The 25,025-nt window shown below is 48.2% G+C and overlaps 1 protein-coding gene across 16 annotated transcripts in view; it reads right to left on the bottom strand.

The window, feature by feature from the left end:
• Positions 1–25,025, bottom strand: part of ARAP1 (ArfGAP with RhoGAP domain, ankyrin repeat and PH domain 1) — an 826,919-nt gene that overhangs the window by 440,761 nt on the left and 361,133 nt on the right. Inside the window, exon 1 of one of the 16 annotated variants that reach the window (XM_085623397.1) lies at positions 17,727–17,957. The exons of the other annotated variants lie outside the window; for them this stretch is intronic. The gene's annotated coding sequence lies outside the window, so the exon portion shown is untranslated. Of the gene's footprint in view, positions 1–17,726; positions 17,958–25,025 lie in introns of those variants that run through there. 16 annotated transcript variants of the gene reach the window in all.

Raw genomic sequence — 25,025 nt, forward strand, 5'->3', positions numbered from 1 at the left:
CTATGGCATGTACCTTTTGGAATCAATTCTCCGAAAGCCTTACATGCACGCGCAGGGATGGACAAAGATGGCTGCTCTCGCCATTTGTCCATACCTAACAGCATGTGCATGCATGTAAGGACAGTGGACAGCCCGCCGCCATCTTGTTAAACACGGCGTGCTTTCACTTTAAACGCAGTTTAAAGTGAAAGCACGCCGCCATGCACGCACGCACTGCGCACCAGCCCGGCCGACCTCCCTTGTTTTGTATTTGTGGCCAGATGCTTTTGAATGCCTGGTTGTTATCGTGCTTTTGTGCTTTCTCTGCACTTTCTGCAAACATTCTTTACACAATTGTGCACAGACACACAGTGAAAGCCCTGACGTCACGCACAACAGTCACTCCTGCTGCAGGAGCTTTGACCCCACAAACTGCTGAGCATGTAGGTGCTTTTGTTCCTAAACGACAGGCCCAGAGCGGCGGCCCGGGCAGCGGCAGCCGTGTGTGACAGAGGATTCTGGCCCGTTCTGATCAGAGACCTCCAGGCCTCCCCCCACGAGTGACCGTGTTTATTCCACAGTCTCCAACAGGCACCACTTCTTCGACAGTAATCTGCTCTGTTTCGGATCAACTTGCGCCGGAGGCGGACCGAGCTTCTGAACGACAACCTGATTCGCCCACAGTCGGGAAGCCCTGACAGCCCCTTCTGCCTCCGGAAGCTGAAACCCGAGCCAGGCAACTCGAGCTTCCTGTCAGGTGAGCGAGGGTACTGACGGGAGGAGGGTAAAGGGTTTGTTTGGAGGGCGAATCTGCTTAAAATGTTGACTTCAGGACAATGAGGGAACTCAGAGCCGTGGAACAATTCATGTCATAATAAAGCATTGTTGTTAATGTGACCAGTTACTGGGTGGAACAAGCTTACGCCCGAGGTGCTACCTGTAGCCTCTGTTGATGTTTTTGAGTTGGTTTATAGCTTAGGCCCGATTACAAGTTAAGCCGAACTGGGTGCCACGCGTGGGAAACCGATGCACCTGATTATAACCAGCCTGGTTGTTCCACACTCATTATCTGATGTCCTGGATGTGGCAACACCGGTTCAGATTATAGTGGCCAGAAACTGCCATCTGGAAAATTATATAAGGCTTGGTATGTAACTAAAGAGTGGTCACTGGCTCCCGTACCCTTCCCATGGCACGGGTGGACAACAGAACGTTCCAATGTAATGCTCGGAACATACGCTGCTGTCAATGTGCGCATTTGCAACACCGGTGGCTGTGTCTGCAGCACCGACATACTCCCTACCCCCTCCCTTCCTCTCAGAGCATCACCAGCAGCTGCTAAACATGGAATCTCCATGCTGTGTACTTCAGCGCACGGAGGACAGCCCCACAGCTATGTACAATGTCATGCTCAAGTGCTGGACCCACCAACCAAAAAACCAACCTTCCTCGGGACCCTGATATCACTGCTATGGAAGGTGAGGCTCACTGCGAAGCAAGCTTCTACTCTGTCTGCGATCCTTCCCAATCCCATAGGGACTTCACAGCCAGCGCTCCGGCACTACTCACTACTAACCCTCCCAGTGCCAGCGCTTCTGCACTACTCACTACTAACCGCACTACAGTTAGCAATTCTGTACTACAAATTACCCACCACCTCACACCACCCTGCATTGTCCCTTACCCTCCATTTGGCCTCTTCAACTTTTTTCCTTCCTGACTTTCTGATATGCACCACCTTTCCCTTCGCTTTTCTTCCCGGATCACTGCCCCCTCCTGCCTGTCTGATCCCCACAAACCGCATTGCTTCGTGTCCTCCTATCCATCACCTCTACGGTGCTGTCCTTGTACCACCCTCACTCCGTCTATACGGCCCTCCCTCTCCATATCACCCTGCTTCTGTGTCCCTCTGCATCTATCATCTCTCTGTGCTGTTCACCTTCCTGGCTACACCACCACGCCTCCGGCTTCACTCCCTGTACATGGCCAGCTTCCTGTAGCACCCTCCTGATGGTCGATACCACCTCCGTGCCCATTTCACTCTGCTCGCACTGCCACCCGCACTCCAGTACCACCACCCTCCTTCCAGTCTGTGCCATTTGTATTCTCTTTACCACCCTCCTCGCAGTAACTCCACCCCATAGTGCTTGTTCCAGACTTTATTCCCTTTATATACCCCTGTATCTTACTTGTGCCTCCCTTCATTCCCACTATATGCTCGTCTCTTGCGCCACCCTTCATTCCCACTATATGCCACTATAGCCAGCTGGGTGTCATGCTTCATCATAGGGCATGCTCCTCGTCAGGTGGGTGCTGCAATACCTTTAATCCTTGTACGGTCTAGTGACCTACACTTCACCCATCTACACCTCTAGGTCCCCCACACCCACGGCACCAAACGGCATGGAATAAAAGATCTCCGCCAAAGAGCCCCATTGGGTATTGCAGCGCCGACCTGACGAGGAGCATGCCCTATGATGAAGCATGACACCCAGCTGGCTGGGTGTGTGAGGGCCCTAATTCCGAAAGGAGGAATCCCCTTTTCCTCCGGCCATTAAGTGAGGACTTTTTCACACTTAGCCAACCACATTTCCTTGCCTTTCAGGAACTGCATACCTATTCTGTTTTACTTCATTTGGGCATATATACTGGACCTCTAAAAAGTCCAGAGTCCCCCCTCTCTTGTTGTATGCTCGTGATGTATACATGTCATGATAGTAGAACATAACATGCTGTACTACAGCACTAGTGGAAAGCATTGAATGAAGCACAAACAGCTGCAAGGAGATCTCGATTGTCAAGGATTTCCCCTCAGCCACTGTCAACAACATTGCTGCCAGCCAACAACCCTGTGACAACCGATCCAACTTCTTCCACAGAAAATGTGCAAACATATAAAGCAATTTTGCACATCAACCCAACCCCAGAGAACTCATTGCTAACCTACCCACCACCAACCAAGACGGCCAAATGGACAACCCCCATTAGAAACAACACAGTGGCAATCATGCAGACCATCCACTCAGGGCCCCCAAATGACCCATGCTCCCACAACTTCTACAACCTGGAACATCACCAATCAGCACCACCCTGACTCATATTCTCAACACCTCCATCATGTCTCCTACTTTCCCAAATGGAAACTTGAAGAAATCAATGCCCTCCTCAAAAAGCCTACAGCTGACCCAAATCCACTGATTAACTTCCGAGCCATCTCACTGCTCTCCTATCCAGCCAAAGTGATTGAGAAGGCCATCAACAAGCAACTCACAACCCACCTCGAACTGCACCATCTTCTAGATAACATTCAATCAGAATTCAGAAAGAACCACAGAACGAAACAGCACTCATCGCGGTCACAAATGGCATTCAAATCAACCTAGACTGGGAGGAAACAGCGGCCCTCATCCTGCTCGATCTCTCCGTGGCTTTCAACACTGTCTCCTATAAAGCCTTCAAAAGAAGACTCCACGAGATTGGCATACAAGGATCTGCTCTCAAATGGATCTTTTCCTTCCCCACAGGAAGAACCCAAAGTGTCAGGCTGCCACCCTTCACATCAGCGACCACGAAACTGATATGCAGAGTCCCACAGGGATCGTCTCTCAGCCCCATCCTTTTCAACATATACATGACACCGTTCACCAATGTCATCCGATCACAAGACATCACTGTCATCTCCTACACTGATGACACCCAACTTATCCTCTCTCTGATGGGCAAGACAACCACCACCAGAACAGGGGCTGCTGGTGACATCTGAAAGTGGTGGGGCGTAAGACAATTGTTGTACTTCACTGCGTAGCAAGCGAGCCTGAACCACCTACGAGAGGTTCGGGGGGTGGAGGGAGGGGGGGGGGGTCAGTTGTCTTCCCGAGAAATTTTTGACGCCCCTATGAAGGAGCCGCCACTGCAAACATGCATTTTGCATGAATTCCTCTTTCTGTCAGCTGTTCATTTTATTAAGTTTACAGCATAAATTGTAGTCTAGGGTTGTGTTTGTAAAACTGACATTTGTCAGAATGTGTTATATTCTCACTTTGGTGGCGATCCCAGGCCACACCCTACCCAGGGTACTGCATTATTAACCCAAACCACTGGAATGTCAACACACGGCACCACAAATCCAACCTCATCCCTACACACTACCGCCCCTAATCCCACAAAAGCACCTTAAAGGACATTCATTTTTCACTGCATCACTACGGTCCACCCCACCAAAACTTCCACACCACTGCATCACCACTCACTGGAAGCAAACATCACCCCTGGGACCATGTTCCATCTCTGAGCCGCACTACCACCCAACAACAATGCAAAACCATCTTAGAACCACACTACTGCACTGCAACCACCAGTGCACAACACTACTGCACTGCAACCACCAGTGCACAATCACCTTTATAGCATCCCCATCCATCATTCTCACACTCACACTATACCACAGTACCGCACTATGGCCTCAACCCTAGATTAGCTTCACCAGTATGGCAAACTCACATCCAGCACCACCCTACCTACGTCATCAGTGTGCTAACACTCATACTGCCCAACTACTAATGCCACATCACCACCCTATAGCCCAGAACAGTTCAACCCTCAACATCACCAGCCAACTACCCTACAACTGCATGCCTATCAGAGAACTAACACACCACAGCAACAGTCACTCTTGTACCCTACAATTACACTTATAGAACCTTTCACGGAACCAAGATGTCTGGCTATTTTTTAAAGTGCCATGCCTTCCTTTTCCTGTAGAATCTGAATTTGACATTTTACACAGTGCATCTTAATTTTTTTGGGGGGAGGGGGGTGGCGTAGGTGTCAGGAGGAACGGTTTGCTTAGGACTTTCTCTTTTCTAAGCCTTCATTACCCGTGTGAGTTGGCTGAGTGCCCATCAAACCTAATTATTCCCTTTTGCACTAACAGGTCTATTCACTAGTGACGTTTTCAACCTTCTGTGACTGATTAGGACTGTTTAATAGGTTTCAGTTAGAGTCTAATGGAGGCTGGCGCAGTTCTGAGCGTCTGATAAGCAGTACTAAACAAACGATGTTCCGGGCTCGGTGATACAGAGCAAGACAGAAAAATTACCATTATTTTCTTACAGAATATGACTGAGAAAACCACGCTGAGTAGATTTTAAGACCGTTTAACGATGGGAGGAAGAGACTCGAAACTATAACAGAGTTGGGAGTGCGGGTCAAAGGCTCCCATCTGGCGAATGATTTCAGAACTGTATATTTGTTTTCCTTTTAGTTAGTTTCTGTTTACTCACGCCTCACGGTTATTAATAAGCAGCAAACAGAAGAGAATTTGCTGAATAATCTGTGGGAAGTTGTTGAATTACAAAGACTGCTCTCGCCGAAAGCTGCCAACGGCCAAAAACGTATCAATTAGAGATAGTGAGCCTTCCCAGCAGGGCCGGCTGAGACACCAGGGGCTGCAGTTGGAGAGCTGCAGGAAGTGCACGGGCCCAACCAGTCTAAGGAGCTGCAGGAACGGTCCCGGACCTTTGCCAACAGGGTCACCCCCCAGTGACCCCATCACCAGTGCGGGCCCTGTGGGCCTGACCCCTCCGTAGAGGTTGGTGCCTCTCCCTTCCTTTACACGCCAGCATCAGCCAGTGATGTGCGCAGGGAGTTATGACGGGGTGTTCAGGGAGGGATGCCAGTTCATGCTGAGGTGGCTGTGGCACTGGCAGGGTGGTGCCACAGTTTGTATGGGCAGGGAGAGAGGCAGAGGTGCGCTTTGGCAGTTAGCTGTGCAGGTAGAAGTACAGAAGTAGATGGTAGGTATGTGCAGTGAGCGGACCGGGAGTAGGCGCTGTGTGCAGTGAGGGACTTGGGGAGTAAAACATGTGTGCAGTGAGACCTGGAGGAGTAGTAGCAGGTAGATACAGTGGGAGACTCGGGACTCAGTAGACGGTGTGTGCAGTGAAAGGCTACAGATCAGCCAGTGCGCTGGGGTAGAAGACGTGTTCTGCAAGAGGCTCCGGAGTATGTGTCCAGTTAGAGAATCCGCAGTAGACTGTGTGTGGAGTGAGTATTCTCGGGATTAAACGATGTATGCAGTGAGGGCCGCAGGAGTAAACAGTGAGCGGCTTAGAAGTAGGCAGTGCATTGGTAGAAGTTGAGGAGCAGCCAGTGCGTGCACTCCGTGCAGTGAGAGAGTGCGTTATAGCACAGGGAGGGGCTTACCCAAATGGATAGCCACTCCCGGTCGCCTCGGCCTTACCCAATTAGAGAGCCTAATTTATGGAGGCGAAAGGAGTGCTGTAATTGTTACCACCCCCTGCACTCAGTGCACTGTGAGCCAACCCTGCCCCTTCCCATTACCCTGAATGGCGCTCCACTGACCGCGCCCTGGGCCAATTCATTATCGCCCCATTTGAAACCCATTTACTGCCGCTTTCTTCAGCCACTCCCACAAGGCTGATGTCACCCGCCTCCTCGCTCCTCGCTTGTGCCTCGAGGGTGAGGAATAGTTCTCGCCCAGATTTTGCACATGCGCACATTGCGCAGGAAGACTCTTCGAGACAAAGTATAAGTAAGTAACAAAAGCTATATATTTTATATAGTTTAACTTACAAGTTTCACGGGGGAGCACCAAGCAGTGAGCACTTCTTTAAACTGCTCCATTGGTGTTCATTCTCTCCCTTTAGTTTCCCCCAATGCTGGTAGGTGGGGCAACGCCCCCTACGCCCCTTAATACCAGCCGCCACTGCACCAGAACCAACTGCATGACCATGGTTGCAGACTGGATGTGGACCAACTCCCTGAAGCTCAACTCTGACAAGACGGAAGTACAGATCTTTGGCAACTAGACCTCCACATGGGACTGCATGTGGTGGCTGTCAGAACAACACCTACATGCCACACAAGAAATCTAGAGCTCAGCCTAGACAACATGGCAGCTCAAGTCAATGCAGTGTGCACCTCCTGCTTCCAGACCCTACGCATGCTGCGATAGATCTCCAAATGGTTGCCACTGAACACCAGATGGACCGTCACACAAACACTCACTGCCAGCAGGCTGGACTACGGCAACACTCTACACCGGAATCTCCAAACAACTTCTACACAGACTTCAGACCATACAGAACACTGTCGCAAGACTCACACTCGACCTCTCACACCCACATCACACCACACCTTAGGAAGCTTCGCTGGCTTCCCATTCACAAGCGTAGCCAATTCAAACTTCAAACGCCCACATACAAAGCCCTGCACAACACAGGACCAGAATACCTGATCAGCCTCATACACTTTCACCATCTCACCAGACACCTACACTCTGCCTCACTGTCACACACTCCCAGCAACTGCAAAAACACAATTGGAGGTCGTTTGTTCCCCTACATCGCACCCAAGACATGGAATGACCTCCCTCAATACGCCACAGTCTCCTCCTCACTCCTTGAGCTCCACAAGAAGCTGAAGACCCGGCTCTTTGTAAGCACCTTGGGGAGCACACACACCTGCCCAAGCGCCTGGACGATCTGTAGTGTGTTATACAACTCCACAGTTGTCGGATTCTTTGCAACTGAGTATGGAAGTACAACAGTGTGACTTCCTACCTGAGTTTATGAACAAAACAGCATGCATCATTTCACTCCTTTAAGCCAACAAGCCAAATTAAACAACAAAGGTGAGATTCGTGTGGTCAGTGACCACTTCTACAGGGTTTCTGGTGCCTTCAGGATTATTTGATCAAAGTACAAAACCCTCCTTCATGGCCAGCAATTCTTTTGCATATTCTTTGTAGTTTACTTCAGCTGATGTATAAGCAATGTGGTGCCTAGCTGAATTACATCATGCGAGGCACAACAGCACACAATGCTTTAGTGGAAGCAAACATTTCCAACATTGATGGTTTATTCTGTGGGTTGAGAAAGGATGGGTTTGGAACACATCATACTCTCAATGGATGTAAAAGTGTTCATGATTACAGAGGACCAATAAAATAGTAGGTTCTTCCTGGTGAGATTGATTATTCGGCTAGACAGACTTGACTACTGAGGTTAAAATACTGCGAAAATGTTAAGAATCGGGGAACCCTTTATTGTTGCATTAATACTGCAAGGGGTCGGCCATATTGGATGTGTTCCAAAATACTAAGGAACAGATAGATAGGACAGCCAAGTATACTGCTCGAAAAATACTAATGATATATTGGAAAATATTGTTGAGCAAGACCTGGAGTGCAGCAGGGGCATTTGAGGGACCACACTTCCTAACTAAGGATTCAAACTGCAGGTGTTTTGTCCTGAATAAGGTCCTCCATGTTTTGCCTGCCAGGGTGTGTACAAGACTCCCGAAAATCCAGTTAGGTGAAATGGTATTTTAGATCTGTTATTAACCGAAGGGAGTAATGGGCATTCTCATGTGGTACCTCAGCTACATGCAATTAATTGATAACCGTTATAAAGCTATTGGTGCGTTGAAGTATACGGTTCAATGGTATAAAATACATCCTTCAGGTCAACACAGAAATGAGGAAATTCCCAAAATCATGATCTATGCGACTAGTGATGGTGTTTTCTGCATATCGATGCTGCAATCGGTAGGGACGATATTTTCTAGAATGGACCTGAGGATATGTTTTTAGGTATCTACGGAATTCTGAAGATCAGGTTGACGTTCTAGATAAGATCAAAATGTATGTGTTGTGAATGCTCGTGCACCAGTACACGAGGCGAGTCAGTGTCCTATGTTCTGTCGCAGAAGCCACATGTAACTTCCTTTGGCTCAAACAGGTTCCATTATACCTTTGAGATCTTCAGGATGGAGTGGGAACAAGGAGACCCATGTGATTTCCAGATGACACGATATACACAAAGAATTGGCCGTCATCGCGTTCTTAACATCTGTAGAGGTGGTTGGTGGATGTCCGAATTCTTTGGGCAAATCAGCGTAGGGACGGAGCTTGAAATGGTTCTGTAACATCCAATTTTCTATTAATTGTAAGCACTGGCTGAGTCCTTAAAGTGTGTATGTCTGAAGGCTTTTCTTTAAAATTGTCACTGTAGCTGTACTTGGTACACTTGAGGAAATTGATGATCTCAGGAATTTGGTACAGGCACACATGGAAAAGCAGACGATAGTCATTGTGACTTGAGGGACACCTCATCGAGGGGTGAATGGTGGGGAGCACAAGGGAGTAAGTGTGAAGATCTAGACTCTTCTTCCAGGTATGTTCAATTCCAATCTTTCCTAGTCTTTGAAGTAGAAGGTGAAGATCAACAATGTCGAAGGCTGATGATGGGTCAAAGCAGGTGAAACCGGGTTCCTTTGTCAGAATCTCCAGTGTTCTTTAAGTCATCCCAGATTGCATTTCAGATTTGAGTGAAAGCTGCCTTTCCAATGACCTTCTCCTGAAATGTCCCATTTCATTAGTTTTTCTCATTTAGAATGCCTGTGAACACGAATGTCTTTATTCTTACTGTCCTGTTGTGATACAAGCTTAAGTACAGCCCCTACAAGCACCTTCTCCGAGGCTTTGTTTGTTGCAAAGCTACGAAAGGTGAGCGCAGGCTGCCCTCATTGAAGCTTGCCTACTGGACTGGTACTCAGTCTCCCAACCTCATAAGGATGGGGATGGAAAGCAAAGTAAGCATGACGGTGAACTCAAGACTTACAGCACTGTTCGTTTAGACATATCTACCTGCAAAATACCAGACATCACTCCAGGCTATTCCAACACCGAGGAGAGTGTTACGTGGAATAAGGATCATCTCATTGGGGGATGCAATCACCTCGGACCGATAGCATCAAGCAGCGGCCATCATGGGAGTCTCAAAGTATTCAAGCTTGTTGGTCTGGTGGACCATACGAGCTTTACCGTTCCTTCAATGCGTGCTTCGAGGTGGTCCACCTGTACCATCGAGCCGCCGCTGGGGGAGACAGGAGAGGTTGGAACATGGGATTCAGCGCGTCATCAAGAAGAGGTGCACCAACAAAATGATTTGATGATGTAATTAAGGCATAGGAGCCGACATTGGGGCTACTAAGGAAGAGCAGCTGTGATTGGAGGTATAGGGACTGATGCCGGACCAATCAGTGGAGAGCGTGGATCAAACTACATGACATTCTATGCCGCCTGTTACAGCACTCAACCTACTGTAACCAGTCTAACATGGATAAAAGGTGTGGTAAAGGAAAGCTGGGAAAGTGTCAGCCCCGCGTCCTAGGTGGGATGCATGGCACTCAAACTGCTCCACACAGCTGAAAAACTAAGAACAAAGTGATCATTGAAAGCCAGTTGGAGGACCAACCTTACATCCCAAATGACCTATACCAGAACTAGACCTACAGTCGACATCCTATTTTTTCATCGTACTGCCAGTGAGACGCGACATGGGAGGCACTGATGGGGGAACTCTACTTGGACTATATTGGACTATATTCAAGTACTCAACAAAAATATATTCACTCAAGTAGTTATGTTACAGTTGCATGCACATTCTACAAATAGTAGGGCTTCAGTGTTCTTTCTTTCGCTTATTGCAGATATATATATATCAAACCATTCTCCCAATTAAGAAGAGAGAGGGAGTCACACTCGCAAAGTTGTCTGTCAGTAACTTGTTTATTAATTTTGGCAACAGCGTGGCAGTCCTGACGCGTTTTGGTCCAGAGTGACCATATATATATATATATATATATATATATAGAGAGAGAGAGAGAGAGAGAGAGAGAGAGAGAGAGAGAGAGAGAGAGAGAATGTGTGTGGGGGGGTGTTAGTAACATTTTTAAGTATCATTATTGCACAAGGTGCACTGACATAAACCCCATATTTAACAGGCACCCTTGAAACATGGAAATTATTTTATGGGTACCTATGAAATATGAATAATGTTTCACAAGTGCCTGTGAATGATGGGTTTCCTCATATAGAGATAGCCCCAAACCACAGGTCTTCAGTTGTTGATGGTTCAAATAACATTGCATTCATTAAAGTAAAAACATAACTAAACATTCAAGTTTCAATGAACAGAAATAACCTGTTTTAACAAAGCCAGAGTGTTTTCTACCATTCTACATTTTTTCTACCCAAGTGTGCCTCTTTGTTTTTTCTACAGACGACCAAACAGCATAGCCCAGAACTTCACGTACTGGTTTCACAAACTTTTGACACTTTGAAAAAAAGCCTTTTTCAAGCTGAGTACCCTAAAAACATGTAACTTAACAATCCATACCAGTAATATGTGCATTATTTGCGTATATTGACAACTTGGGGTTCTAGTGACATGAACAAATTTCTCTGCCGTCGGCCTTGATTGAATGATGTCACCAGAAACCCTTGATTGCAATACTGGCCCATACTGCCATGTAACCGGTTCTGTATGGAGTATACACAGTGACATAAGCCAGTGTCTACTTATGGTTCGGATTTTATCCCACTGAAAACGCACTTTTTGCTTTCCTTAAAATGTTTGGTGCTCTCTGACACATCTGAATGAAACTTTAAAAAAAGATACATGCACAATACACCCGTTTTCGGCATGCATGGGTTCATGCAAGGCCCAGCAGGCAATAAGGAGCGGGGGGGGGGGGGTGGTTGCATTTCAGTATCAATTCTCATTGCAGACTTTGCTCTCTGCCACAAGAAAAACTGCTGAACAGAATTACTCCAAACGTGACAGTGCATTTGTTTGGCGGGTTAAGTTATTCCTGGTTTGAATTATAGTTTATGAAGCTAAACATGACTGTCCATTTTCGCAGGATTTGGGGGTTTATTTGTTGATCCTAGCTGTATATTCTTCAACTGTTTAATTTCAGACGATTTAAAAGCATACGGTGCTATAACCACACCCTATTTTGTACATTCTTTCAAGGAATACATATGTACGAATATATAATACATGCACGCACACAACTGTATAAGGGGGCATGTACGATGAAGTTCGTGGTTAAACATAGCGGTAAGAAAGCGCTCTACAGCTGGAGGCGCTACATGAAACACTATCAAAGCTATGTGCATACATCAGTTCATCAGCCGTGGGCCGGCAGGGGCCGTGGAATGCGGTGGGCTGTGCAGGGGGCGGGCTCTGCATTCCTGGCCCTGGGTCTGGTTTGCTAAATGCCACTTTGGCTCTGCGTGAATAAACACGAGTGAGGAGGCGCGGACGAGCCCAGGTTACGTAAGGCTGGTGAGGGCACAGAATAACGGTTTGTCCCAGTAACTGGAGACTTTTATTTCATGTGTGTTTGGGTTGGCACGGGCCCAATGAACGTATAATGGTATTTAACTGCAATCAACGCCATGAAGCGCCGTCCTGCCTGACCTTTTGCGCAAACAACGATCTCACTAATGTGAAGTCGATGCGCAGTTACTCTGGCGATGCCCTTGGGCGCCCTTCTCGGGGCCACTAATGCACAGCGGGGCACACGCGAGATTCTAAGAGCCTTGTTGCCGCAGTTCCTGTTCCTCGCCATAGGAGGCCGTTGAGGAACTGAAGTCAAGGAGCCTAAAATTCTGTAAAAAATATGGTGGAAGGTCAACGGGTGCGTGATGTCACTTCCGCTACACCCGTTTTGTTTTTTTGCATAATGATATACGCCTGTTTTAATAATGTACAGTAGAACCAGTGTACGCTGCCAGGCGTCAAAACAGTTTTGTAAACCACTTTTTAAGAAATCAATGCCCATGGGGTAAATGGAGGCATTAAGGAAGGGAAGGGTAAAGAAAGAGTGGAGGCCAGAGAACTACAACTTGAGGGAAAAGGTGGCCAGATCGACGTCAGCAAACTCCTAAACACAGAAGCTCTCAGGATAGCCTCCATCAAGGAACTGCGACCACAAAAGGAGCCAGAGAGGAATGCTACAGGCGCGCACCAGGTCTGCGGCTTCCTGTCTCGCTACACCTGAAACCTGTCTGTTCGCGTTCACTTCACTGGACAATCTAGCAAAGCAGTGAGAGAGCGTTCTGCAAAGCTCCACAACTGCAGAAATAGAAGCAAGACACAAGCGAGACAACAGAAAACTAAGAAAACAAACATGAAAACAAGCAAGAACATTTAAAATAATCAAAGAAAGAAAAGAGGATGATGGTTTTTTTTTAAAACAGAAAGAACCATACACCCGCCAGCACAATCGCAACATCATCTCCTACGCCGACGACACGCAGCTGATCCTCTTCCTCACCAAGGACCCGCACACCGCCAAAATCAACCTCCACGAGGGAATGAAGGCCGTCGCCGAATGGATGAGGAACAGCCGACTGAAGCTGAACTCGGACAAGACGGAGGTCCTCATCCTTGGCTCCACCCCCTCCGCCTGGGACGACTCCTGGTGGCCGACCACGCTGGGAACAGCACCGACACCCACCGACCACGCACGCAACCTGGGAATCATCCTCGACTCCTCCCTCTCCATGTCGAAGCAGGTCAACACCGTCCCCTCCTCCTGCTTCAACACCCTCCGCATGCTCCGCAGGATCTACAAGTGGATCCCCACCGAAACAAGAAGAACGGTCACCCAGGCCCTCGTCAGCAGCAGGTTAGACTACGGCAACGCACTCTACGCAGGTATCCCGGCCAAACACCTGCGACGTCTTCAACGCATTCAAAACGCCTCCACCCGACTGATCCTCAACGCCCCTCGCCGCAGCCACATCACCCCCCACCTGAGAGACTTACACTGGCTCCCCGTCGAAAAGAGGGTCACCTTCAAGCTCCTCACCCACGCACACAAAGCACTCCACAACGCCGGACCAACCTACCTCAACAGCCGAATCAGCTTCTACACCCCCATCCGCCAGCTCCGCTCTGCCAGCCTCGCGCTCGCCGCTGTCCCCCGCATCCAACGAACGACCTCCGGCGGCAGATCCTTCTCCTTCCTCGCCGCCAAGACCTGGAACACTCTCCCGACCCACCTGCAGCAAACCCAGGACCTGCTCACCTTCAGAAGACTCCTCAAGACCTGGCTCTTCGAGCATTAGCAGCACCCCCTCCCCACAGCGCCTTGAGACCCTCACAGGTAAGTAGCGCACTTTATAAGTGGATTGATTGATTGATTGATTGATACAAAAATCAGTAAAGAATAAAAAAAGAATTGTATGAATAGGAAACGGAATGAAATTAGCCAGGGCTTTAAGTGGAATGAAAAAACTGGGCGGGGGTCTCTCTTAGGAGCGTGCCCAATGCAATTTAAGGGCGTGGCTTCAAAACATGTGAGCGAAAAATCTGCACTTAGCATATTGTGCCGCCCGACTTGTATTTTGCGGTTTCTGTCATTGTATCCAGATATATGATACAACAAGTAACATCATAGTACAAGTCAGGACTATTGGCTTTGCCAATGGTTGTTAGTTGCACAAGATAAATAAGCAGCAACTATGGCTTGTCTCTAATATTGAAAAAGCTCCCACTTACAGCCCTGGTGACACCACGACAAAGTTCCTGCTCCTGAGTTTCAAAAAGAGAAGGGAAATCCACAGAGAGAATGAATCTCTTTAAAGGATTTCCCTTCCCCAACAAAGCTCACCTGGCATGACGTCATGCCTTAACTTCTCCGCTAGTGAGAAGTGAGCAGTGTGAGCAGCGCACATCGATGTGCCTGCAGTCACTGCAGCCCGGGGAAAAGGACCGCCTGTGCCAGGGCACAAAACAGAGCCCGAGAGAGACCCGTTTCGAGGCCCCCTTTAAAATACTGCCGGAGCTCAGACCCGGGGAGACCCGGCCCACTTAAAGTCCTGAAATTAGCACAAAATAAAATGAGATAAAAGGACAGGAAGGCGAGATGGAAGGAAGAGTTAACAGAGAAAAAGATCAACAAATGAATGAAAAGACAATATGGCAGAACGTGAGATAATCATTAATGAAGAGAGAAAGATATGGGATGAAAAACAAAATGTGACAGAAAAAGCAAAATGAAGGAACGCAAAATTACAGGAAGGAAAAGTAAGCATAGGTGAAAAGAAAGAAGAGAAAATAGGAAAAGGCGAGAAAGAGGGACAACGAACAAGCAAGTAATGTGGTAAGGGACGTAAGGAAGGGTGCATGAGACAGAAGACAGGTGAAATGCGGAGAGAGCGCCGAGGCTGTGTTGGAGCCCACGAAAAAGAAGGTGTTCACGTAAAGCACGCGTTGCACTTTCCGTTGCACGACAGAGGCACAGCTCAGCTCGGCTGCTCTTCGTTACTGTATAACTTGAGGGGAGAGAGTCATCGCTCTCAGCGGGGGCGGGAAGAGGCATCAACTGCAAGTCCAGTGCGAAGAGAAACCTCGCCCGTGAGCAGTGATGCAATGGAAGTATAGAAGTGCAGGGACTCACTATTCAGAGTACCTCTCTGCTCTTGAGAAGTGCTGGCACTCTCCCATTAATGTACTGCAATGGTGCTGAGAAGTGCAGGTACTCTCCCTTTAAATGTACTGCATCAGTGATGAGAAGTGCTGGTACTCTCCCATTAATGTACTGCAATGGTGCTGAGAAGTGCAGGTACTCTCCCATTAATGTACTGCAATGGTGCTGAGAAGTGCAGGTACTCTCCCATTAATGTACTGCAATGGTGCTGAGAAGTGCAGGTACTCTTCCATTAAATGTACTGCATCAGTGCTGGCACTCTCCCATTAAATGTACTGCATCAGTGCTGAGAAGTACTGGTACTCTCCCTTAAGTGTACTGCAACAGTGCTGAGAAGTGCTGGCACTCTCCCATCAAATGTACTACAGCGGTGCTGAGAAGTGCAGGTACCCTCCCATTAAATGTACTACAGCGGTGCTGAGAAGTGCAGGTACTCTCCCATTAAATGTACTACAGCGGTGCTGAGAAGTGCAGGTACTCTCCCATTAAATGTACTACAGCGGTGCTGAGAAGTGCAGGTACTCTCCCCTTAAGTGTACTGCAACAGTGCTGAGAAGTGCAGGTACTCTCCCTTTAAATGTACTGCAATGGTGCTGAGAAGTGCTGGTACTCTTCCATTAAATGTACTGCATCAGTGCTGAGAAGTACTGGTACTCTCCCCTTAAGTGTACTGCAACAGTGCTGAGAAGTGCAGGTACTCTCCCTTTAAATGTACTGCAATGGTGCTGAGAAGTGCAGGTACTCTTCCATTAAATGTACTGCATCATTGCTGAGAAGTGCTGGCACTCTCCCATTAAATGTACTACAGCGGTGCTGAGAAGTGCAGGTACTCTCCCATTAAATGTACTGCAGCGGTGCTGAGAAATGCTGGTACTCTCCCCTTAAGTGTACTGCAACAGTGCTGAGAAGTGCAGGTACTCTCCCTTTAAATGTACTGCAATGGTGCTGAGAAGTGCAGGTACTCTTCCATTAAATGTACTGCATCAGTGCTGAGAAGTACTGGTACTCTCCCCTTAAGTGTACTGCAACAGTGCTGAGAAGTGCAGGTATTCTACCATTAAATGTACTGCAGCGGTGCTGAGAAGTGCAGGTACTCTCTCTTTAAATGTACTGCAATGGTGCTGAGAAGTGCTGGTACTCTTCCATTAAATGTACTGCATCAGTGCTGAGAAGTACTGGTACTCTCCCCTTAAGTGTACTGCAACAGTGCTGAGAAGTGCAGGTACTCTCCCTTTAAATGTACTGCAATGGTGCTGAGAAGGGCAGGTACTCTTCCATTAAATGTACTGCATCAGTGCTGAGAAGTGCTGGTACTCTCCCACTAAGTGTACTGCAAAGGTGCTGAGAAGTGCAGGTATTCTACCATTAAATGTACTGCAGCGGTGCTGAGAAGTGGCGGCACTCTCCCATTAAATGTAGTGCAGCAGTGCTAAGAAGTGCATGTACTCTCCCTTTCAAATTATAGAAGCGCAGGTACTCAGTACCAGACAGTACCTGCCCATTTAAAGCACTCCCCTCGTGGAAACAAAGCTGCTCCGTTGTGGTATAAACCTGAAGCTCTTTCCTGGAGAAGGCAGCAAGCGCAGCTGTCTGCACAGAGTTTCCACAGTCCCTCTGTCGGGGCCACCAGCTGTGTCACTAAAGAGAGGCTTTAACTCTCACATGTGCAGACGGGGTGGTCTCGTTCTAGTTGTTATAAATGTCAAATGTGGCAAAGGAGCCCACGAGCTCTAATCCCAGCGTCTATCACTTGATCAAACTGTGTGATCCAGGGCAACCACTTTAGGGCTCTGCAGGCATATCGGACATTTTGCAGGCGCTTGGGTCAAAACTGTCATGCACGGGCCTCCCAAGGCTCGAGCACCGGTCTGTAAATTAAAAACAGTACATGTATCCCCCAGGGAAAGAGGTATGGCAGCGCCAGCATCGGGCAGTACCTAAGCTATGGCCATGTTAGCTGCCTCGTCATTAATGCATAGGGCAGACGTGCTTGAACATCTGTAAGTACATTTTGCAGCATATCCTACCAGCTGTGCATAATCCGTACTAACAAAAGCCTTTCTCAGATAAGAAAAGGTCACAACCAAAAACTCTTAACGTGACTGCAAAATAAATACCAGAGGTGAATATCACATTATCATCAGATCAGTGTATGTGATAATAGGCGTACGCACGTGCACTGCACACGATACGTTAATATTACCCAAGTTAACTGTGTGCACCTTATCGACATCAGATCAAAAGACTGACTTCATCGTCTCGCGATTTGATTCTGTGCTGGTTTCGCACAGCAGCACGCGCCTGATTCTCTGAGCTACTTTCGCAGGTGTGCACACGAGCTATCGCAACCCCCAAAGACGTTTAGTTACAATAGCAGATCAGACGTCAATATAAGTAAAATGAGAAAAACGACATTCAGAATCATCCCAACCTACCGGGGGGCGTTATATCCGGGGACCCCTCGCCAGCGCCGCGCGGCGAACCTCTCCTCTCGCAGCCAGCGGTGCACACGTCCCTCCGCCCGCCCCCGGGCTGTGAACCTGCCCTCCCGCGGGGAGCGGTGTGCCCTTCCCTCCACCCCGGGCTGCGGCTCTCACGCCCAGTCCGGGCGGCTGAACATGGAGCCCTGCAGACAATGGCTTTCTGTCTGCCTGGATCTCTCTGCCCCAGGGCTTTTTTTTCAAACTCTAGCAACAACAAAACGCGACTTCCTGCCCGTGTCACTACTTCCTGAAAGACTCGGAAGGAAGACAATTAAGTACAATTTACTAACACAATGAGCTCTAATAGGAGGGGTTTAGCAACCTTCTCCTCCATCTTCTGCGCGCAGTTATCAATAGTGCAGCAGGTGCAGCGGCGCCGGGGCCCAAGGTGTAAAGAGTCCCAAAGCACCCCAATTCGAGCTGCCTTTTACTACCTTCCCAGAGGGCATGGGGGTATGCTGGGGGTCCAAGTTCCTTGTTTGCGTTAGGCACTGCTACCACTTTTGCAGTCCTGCACTTTCATGTCACAAAACAGCGCTTTTCGCAACTGGAGCACATCGGGAAACGATGATTTGTAAAATTCGGGCCCAGTACTGGTGCTTCACTATTTACATCCGTCCAAGAATTTCAGAAAATTCAAACTGCTAGTATTCATTCCATGGTGTTTTAACGCAGCCCTGCTAACTCACTAGGTGTCCCCATGTGTCACACAATATTCGCACAATTAAGAGCAGATATCACACGTGAGCACAAAGCAACCCAGAAACCACTACATAGAGTAAGTTTGCAACTAGCCTATGTGGGACTCTGCACTTTAAAACACCGGTCACACCCTGAAACCTGCCCTTTAATCTGGTGTTTGTGGAGGACGGGGGAGTAATGAGTGGTAACCGCTGGGCACAAGTCCTGACACCAGGGCAGGTCCCGCCTCTTCCACTGTCCCTCAATGGCTGTGAGGGTCTCACAACCCCACCTCACTATGGGCCCTGATTCCACTGAGCCCCCCTCCCCCCTCTTCCCTCACACAGGTATGTTCCCAAAGGTTGCCGGTTTCGTGAGACTCCCTGGACCCGTGACAGGAGGGGGACTTTCACGCAGTCCCGGGGTGACCAGATGGCTCCATGTCACCCGGACACCACTTTTCCACTCGTGGCCTTTGCATATACATATCATTGGGCTAAAGTGTGAAGGTCTTATTAGCTCCATAAACATGAACCAAGACTACAACCCCCAGAATGCACGGATATGTAAGGGCAAAGTGCTGTCAGCTGATCACCCATGCAGTGCTAGCTATTCACCCATCAGCACTGTGTGGGTATGCATCAGTTCTTAATTTGTAAAAAATTAAACAAGTGCCAGGGCTCTGGTCAGGAGCCCACTGCGGCTTGCACCACTCGTTGCCCCTGCCAGCGCTGGCAGTGATAGTAACAACACAGCTACTGACCCTCACACCCCTACTAGAATTGACAGTTCGGACTATTGCAGGCCCCCAGGGGCGGCTCCTCCGCTAAGGCGGCGGAGCGTCGCCCCACAGCCTTTCAGCGCGGCAAAAAAAGGAAAAATACAATAATGATAACACAATGTTATTATCATCTTATTTTTCTGTGCTGGGGCAGTTTTGTGGGGGGGAGGGCTAGGCTATGCAGTGGGAGGAGTGGTGGCACCCTCCTAAGTGCGCATGAATCTTTGACCAGCCATCTGGGGCTGACCAAACATTCATGCGCACTTTGCATGCTCTCCACCCAGGCCGCGTTACAGCCTGGGTGGAGAAGATGCCCAGGCCCCCATTCCCCATCGGCACTCAGACCAATCACAACGCTATTGGCTTAGTGGAGCCTTCACTGCTTTCTGTTCAAACAGCAGCCAGGAAGAGGACGGAGAGGACAAAAGAGAGGAGGCCGAGGCTGACCAGCCAGCCGGCTCGGTGTTCTTTTTTTATTTTTATTTTCTCCCGACCTTCCTCCCCTCCTCACTACTGCTTTGCTGGAGCAGCTGCGACTGCGCCCCATTAGCTGTAAGAATGGCTTGTGCAGCAGGTAATAGTCATTTTTAATGTATATTGAATTAATAATTAACTGTTGTTGTGGTCATCTCTAAATTAGCCGGACAGCACCACCTTGTGGCAGACTGTCACAAGCGCCAGTGTTCGCAATTAAGTGCTAGTACCAGGCACCGGAAACCACAGGCTCAAATTAAGCGCTGGTATGTATGCATGTAATGGTACTTGTATAGCAAAAACCTGTCAAGGAAACGAGCGCGGAAGCCAGACGGACGAGAACCTCAGACTATGTTTTAGGCTGCTTGCAGTGATAAATGAACAGGTGAGAACTGTGTGGGGCTGGTTGTTCCTTCTTGGAGCAGGAACATCAGCTTCTTTATGACCAGCAGAGAGTTAAGATTTCTGGTGTGGGCGCGTGGTTCCAGATGCTGAGCTTGTGGATGAAGAAGGCCTGTCTTTATGTCTCACCTAACTGGTTGCAAAAGACCCATTGTAGGCTTAAAGCCTGTCAACGGCTTCCCATTGGCTGGCTTTATTGTCACTCTTAACTGCTGGCTGCTTATTCAAGGGCTCACCTTGTCCATCATGGGTGTGTCCCCTCCCTGGGGTTTAGTCTCTGTACCATCTTTTTGCTTGTCTGACTTGTATTCTTTCTATTGACTATTTTAGGGACCTACCATTTTCTTTTTCTAACAGCACTCCATGAGCGTGCATGTGTTTTCCAGCTCTCTCACTCCATGAGTGTGCATGTGTTTTCCAGCTCTCTTCCTCCATTGCTGACTCCCTTCCCCAAACACCGGACGCACACTTTATGTTGTTTTCTCTCTCCTATGTTGCTCTCTCTCGTGTACTTCTCACCCGTACTTTGTGTTGCTCTCTCCTCTCCCTCATGTTCTGCTCTCTCGCGCTTCTCCCCTTCTCCCCAATGCTCCTTGTGAGTCTTGTGGGTTGTTCTCTCTCCCCCGCCGACTTTATTTTTATTTTACCCTCACCCCCACCAACCCCAGCTCCGTTTCTTCCCCACCCCTCATGGGCATTTATTTATTTTTTCCATTTTTGTTGCAAGGAGTTCCAGTGCAAAAACCACTTTCGACCACTTATCCTTTCTTTTTTATATTTACCAGTTTAAGTGACGTCCACTATCATAGATTGGACACTAAAAAAGAGACAATGGAACCTGCATCATTCTTCAGACAGATGCATGCATGGTGACATGTATGCGCCTACAGAATGACGTGTTTTACTTTTCTTGGTGTTGACGATGCTCCACAGCATCAGCAAACAGCGTCGTCAAGGCCAGCAGATCCAAAAGGCGAGACCTGTTGCCTTTGCCAGTGCTTGTTTGGTAGACCTCTGCTCACCGTGCATTCTGAGGCTTGTGGTTTCACCTTCCCATGACAAGTCTGGGATTACCAGAGCTGCCAACATGCTTCCTGCTCATGAGTAGAAACCCGTGACAGCATAAACGCCCCTCAGCCCAGGGTGCAACATTGACAACTACACAATGACCGCACTATGCACAATCGATGGGTGTAAAATACAGGCGCTTTATCTCTTGGAAAGCACCTGCTGGTATATGTCACTTACCTTTTCACAGTGATGCTTTGCATATTTAATTATATATATTTTTGTAATGACACTTTACTGTCTTCTATGTAAGTACTTGCTGCAGCGCATGGGTACCCACACATCAACACGTCATCTCCCCTGGGCTCTTGTGGATACTGGCTCGGGACATAGGTGACCGTGGCACGATAATGAATGGGGGGAGAGAGGGTCCTGGAAGCTGCTCATCGGAGGGGGTTCTCTAAACAGGATTCTTTAAGCTGCAGGGTGCCCCCACCACCGGACTACAAACCGTAGTGACAGAACTCTCAAGTTACCCGGATCGATGTGTAAGTAGCCGGTCTAGATGTATTATTTTATTGCATGCTTGTATTGGTCGTCCTGTTTAATCCATTATTTATCTAGGACTACAAATCCCAGAATTCAGTGAAAAGTCCCGAATTGGATGAGCTACTCGTGCATGGAACCGGGAAACGTGAGAATTCTGTAGCACAAGACTGCGGCAAGAGGGGGGACGGATTATTTCCAGCTGCTTCTAAAGTGTTTCTGAAAACCAAGATAATTTTGCAGGTGTTCTTGGGGACATGTGAAGGGGTGGCAAAAGGCAGTGCAATTTCACATGATGAGCCTGCCATCTGAAGGCTTGATAGCTGCTTTGCATTATGGTACTTTGAGTCCTCTTCATATTCAGCGCTCTCAGGTGTCGTATGGTTCGGCACGAGGAGTTCGCCTTGTCCAAGGTTCTTCTTTACATTCTGGCATATGTAGTCCTGATTTTAAAATGGGGTCACTGGGACTACAAATCCCAGACTGCGTAGAAAAATCCTGGATTGGATCAGCTACTCGGTCGTGGAACTGGGAAAATTGAGAGCTTTGCACAGTGTCCATATGAAAAACAGTATCTAAAGAATGTTTTTATATTGTTAAACTTAACTCCACTACAGCATTTGATATGTTAAATATGTCAACATATGAGAATAAATGGCAGCAAAGAACAGCAAGATTTGTACACATTTCTTGGACGACATGTAAAACCCAACTCCCTTTGCAATTTCGGGTCAATTCCTTTCAATATATTTTTATTTTATACGATGGATTTCTTTAAAAGAAGAAAACGACACAGAAATAGTGCTTGGACTCCCCTGCTACCCTGTTCTTAGTTCCTGTGGTTTATATATCGGACATTTCCTGAGATGAACTCAAAAGCACTATCAGGCTTTGTTTACATTTCTTATAGGACATGGCATCAAACGCACCACAATATTCTCGCCTGCGGATAATAATTAGTATTTTAGGTTATTATTGTGCAAGAAGTTGTTATGCCATTTTGAGGGCCTGCCTAAACTATCTCACTAAAGTGAGGCTTCACATGAGAAATCTGAAGACCTCTAACACAAAAGTCCCCAATTGTGAGACTGCATGCCTTAGAGAGTTAATCTCTCGCTGCTGCCATCTGCAGTGATCTACAAGTATTGTAACCCATGCCAGCTCAGGACCATACATTTTAACTAAATATCTCAGAAAGGACAACACCGTGCAGTAACTAGCTATGAACAGAAGAAATAACATGAAAGGACGTGCAGAGCTGCTGAAAGCTGCCAGCTCACTGAAGACCATAAACTGCATGCCTGTACCCCACACCTCTTCAGCCACTGCACTGCTACACACTGTGTCCCATAACACAATCACCACACCTCGATGGACATCCTACACAAGGTGGAAACACTTCCCACATATAGTCAAAACAAAGACTACAACCATACACCCTACACGGCGTGGCGGGCTTCCCAGGAGGCAAGCGCCTCGGCGCCCACATAAGGGTAATAAGCGCTTTGTGAATGCTGCAATACTGATTGGGGAGGCAAGAGTTAATGACGCTAAATATGCAAAGTATAACATTCAATGCAATGTTTAATTGGGTTCTAGAACGCTGACTTTCAAACGTGCTCGGTGTCCATAAAAATCCTGCAAAACCGGTCCCTTGGAACTTAATGATCCAGTCTTCTGAGAAGCATAAATGTAAATACACCGGAACTATCAGTAAATCAGCACCGCCTGGCGCCTGGAGGACCGCCAGCAGAGCCCAGTACAATGACCCTCTTATAGGAAGAGCCACCGAGGAAGCCGCACAGGTGGGCAGCCGATAGAAGCAGTGCTGCCCAGAAGAAACAAAACCGCACCTTGATAAAATCCCGAAAGCAAAGGAAGGGACAGCAGGCATCAGAGACAAGCGTGTGTGCAATAACCAAAGTCAAAAGAATTGGAAAAGACGGAAAACAACCCTGAGATGCTCTCAGGAACAAGTGCCTGGCCGGGCTGGCGCTACTCCTGTGCTCGAGCGGGACCCCACAGAGGTCTGTGGCTGTGACGTGCCCCGTGGCAGTCACAGGGTCAGAGCCGGAAGACGCCAATTATATAAATAATGTAAAAAAATGTCTTTGTCCAGCAGAAAGATCAGCTGCTGCCAGGACACCACCATCAGACTGCAGACTAAGAAGTGAAAAAAAGAAAAAACAAAAGGGCAGGCCTTTCCCATCGATGGACCCGGGACCCGGAACAACATCCCGCATCCACCCGCACCGTCCCAGCGCTGCCCACATTTAGCAAGGAGTTGAAGCCTCACCTCTTGGAAGAACACCTCATCACAATGCAGGGTCAACCCCAAGCAGGATCCCCTCCCCTGTCTACCCATTCACTCTGTGCTGGTCTTTGACCACGATCAGCACGTTCCACTCCCTTGTGGTTGGTTCGCACAACAGCAATAACACACACACACATATATATATATACACACACACACACACACACACACACACACACACACACACACACACACATACATACATACGTACAACAGAGAGGAGTATTTAACACTTTCTGTACTTGCCCCTCCCTGCAATGACTTCATTTTTCATCCTTTCCCCATTTCCACCCAGGCGTTTGTGCATATTCACAAACAATGCCACTGTGGAGCTCAAGGTGGCCTTGGCGGGAAGGCTGCCACGCTGTTGCGGCATTGCAGGCCCCACATCCGCGAATCTCGCATGCAGCCCTCCACCAGATTTAGAATTTCCTACCACACTTTTGGCTTAGGTGCAATGTTGGCCGGACTGCAGACGTAATGGCAACTTAGCCAATGCTGAGATCAGGCAACAAAGATAAGTGGCGGATCACCTGCCTTAAGTAGGGCGGGGCTTCCAAAACCGAAGAGATGATGGCTCCCCACCAGCTGGTATACCAGTGACATGTTTCCGACTGCAGATATGGCCATATCTCTATATTTCTATCAATGCAAACTAAGCGCTTCCCCGTCCTGTAAATCCAGCGGGGAACCTGGAGAACGGCGTTCATGAAACCTGATAATTCCTGGTGCGCGTCCTGTTAATGCCCCCCTGTAAATAAGGGCCAAAATGAGGAGAAGCCTTCACTTCCACGAACCTAGTAAACAAAAAGTGAACTCATAGGGAGCTAGATTCATTGCTTGATGCCCTCTAAGGCTTCAGATCTATGTTCTTGGACATGGCTGCTTTACCATATTGCCAGGCCTCTTGCTGAGGTGGAAGCACCCCATCCTACTACCCTATCCACAAACCTCTCTTCCATTCTGGTTGGTCTGCATAGTGCACATCATTTTCCCAAAACGTTGTAATGGGTGTCTGCACCCTGCCAAGACTGTCCTTCTAGAG

Source organism: Triturus cristatus, chromosome 8 (genome assembly GCF_964204655.1).
Source record: "Triturus cristatus chromosome 8, aTriCri1.1, whole genome shotgun sequence".
In the NCBI taxonomy this organism is placed as follows: Eukaryota; Metazoa; Chordata; class Amphibia; order Caudata; family Salamandridae; genus Triturus; species Triturus cristatus.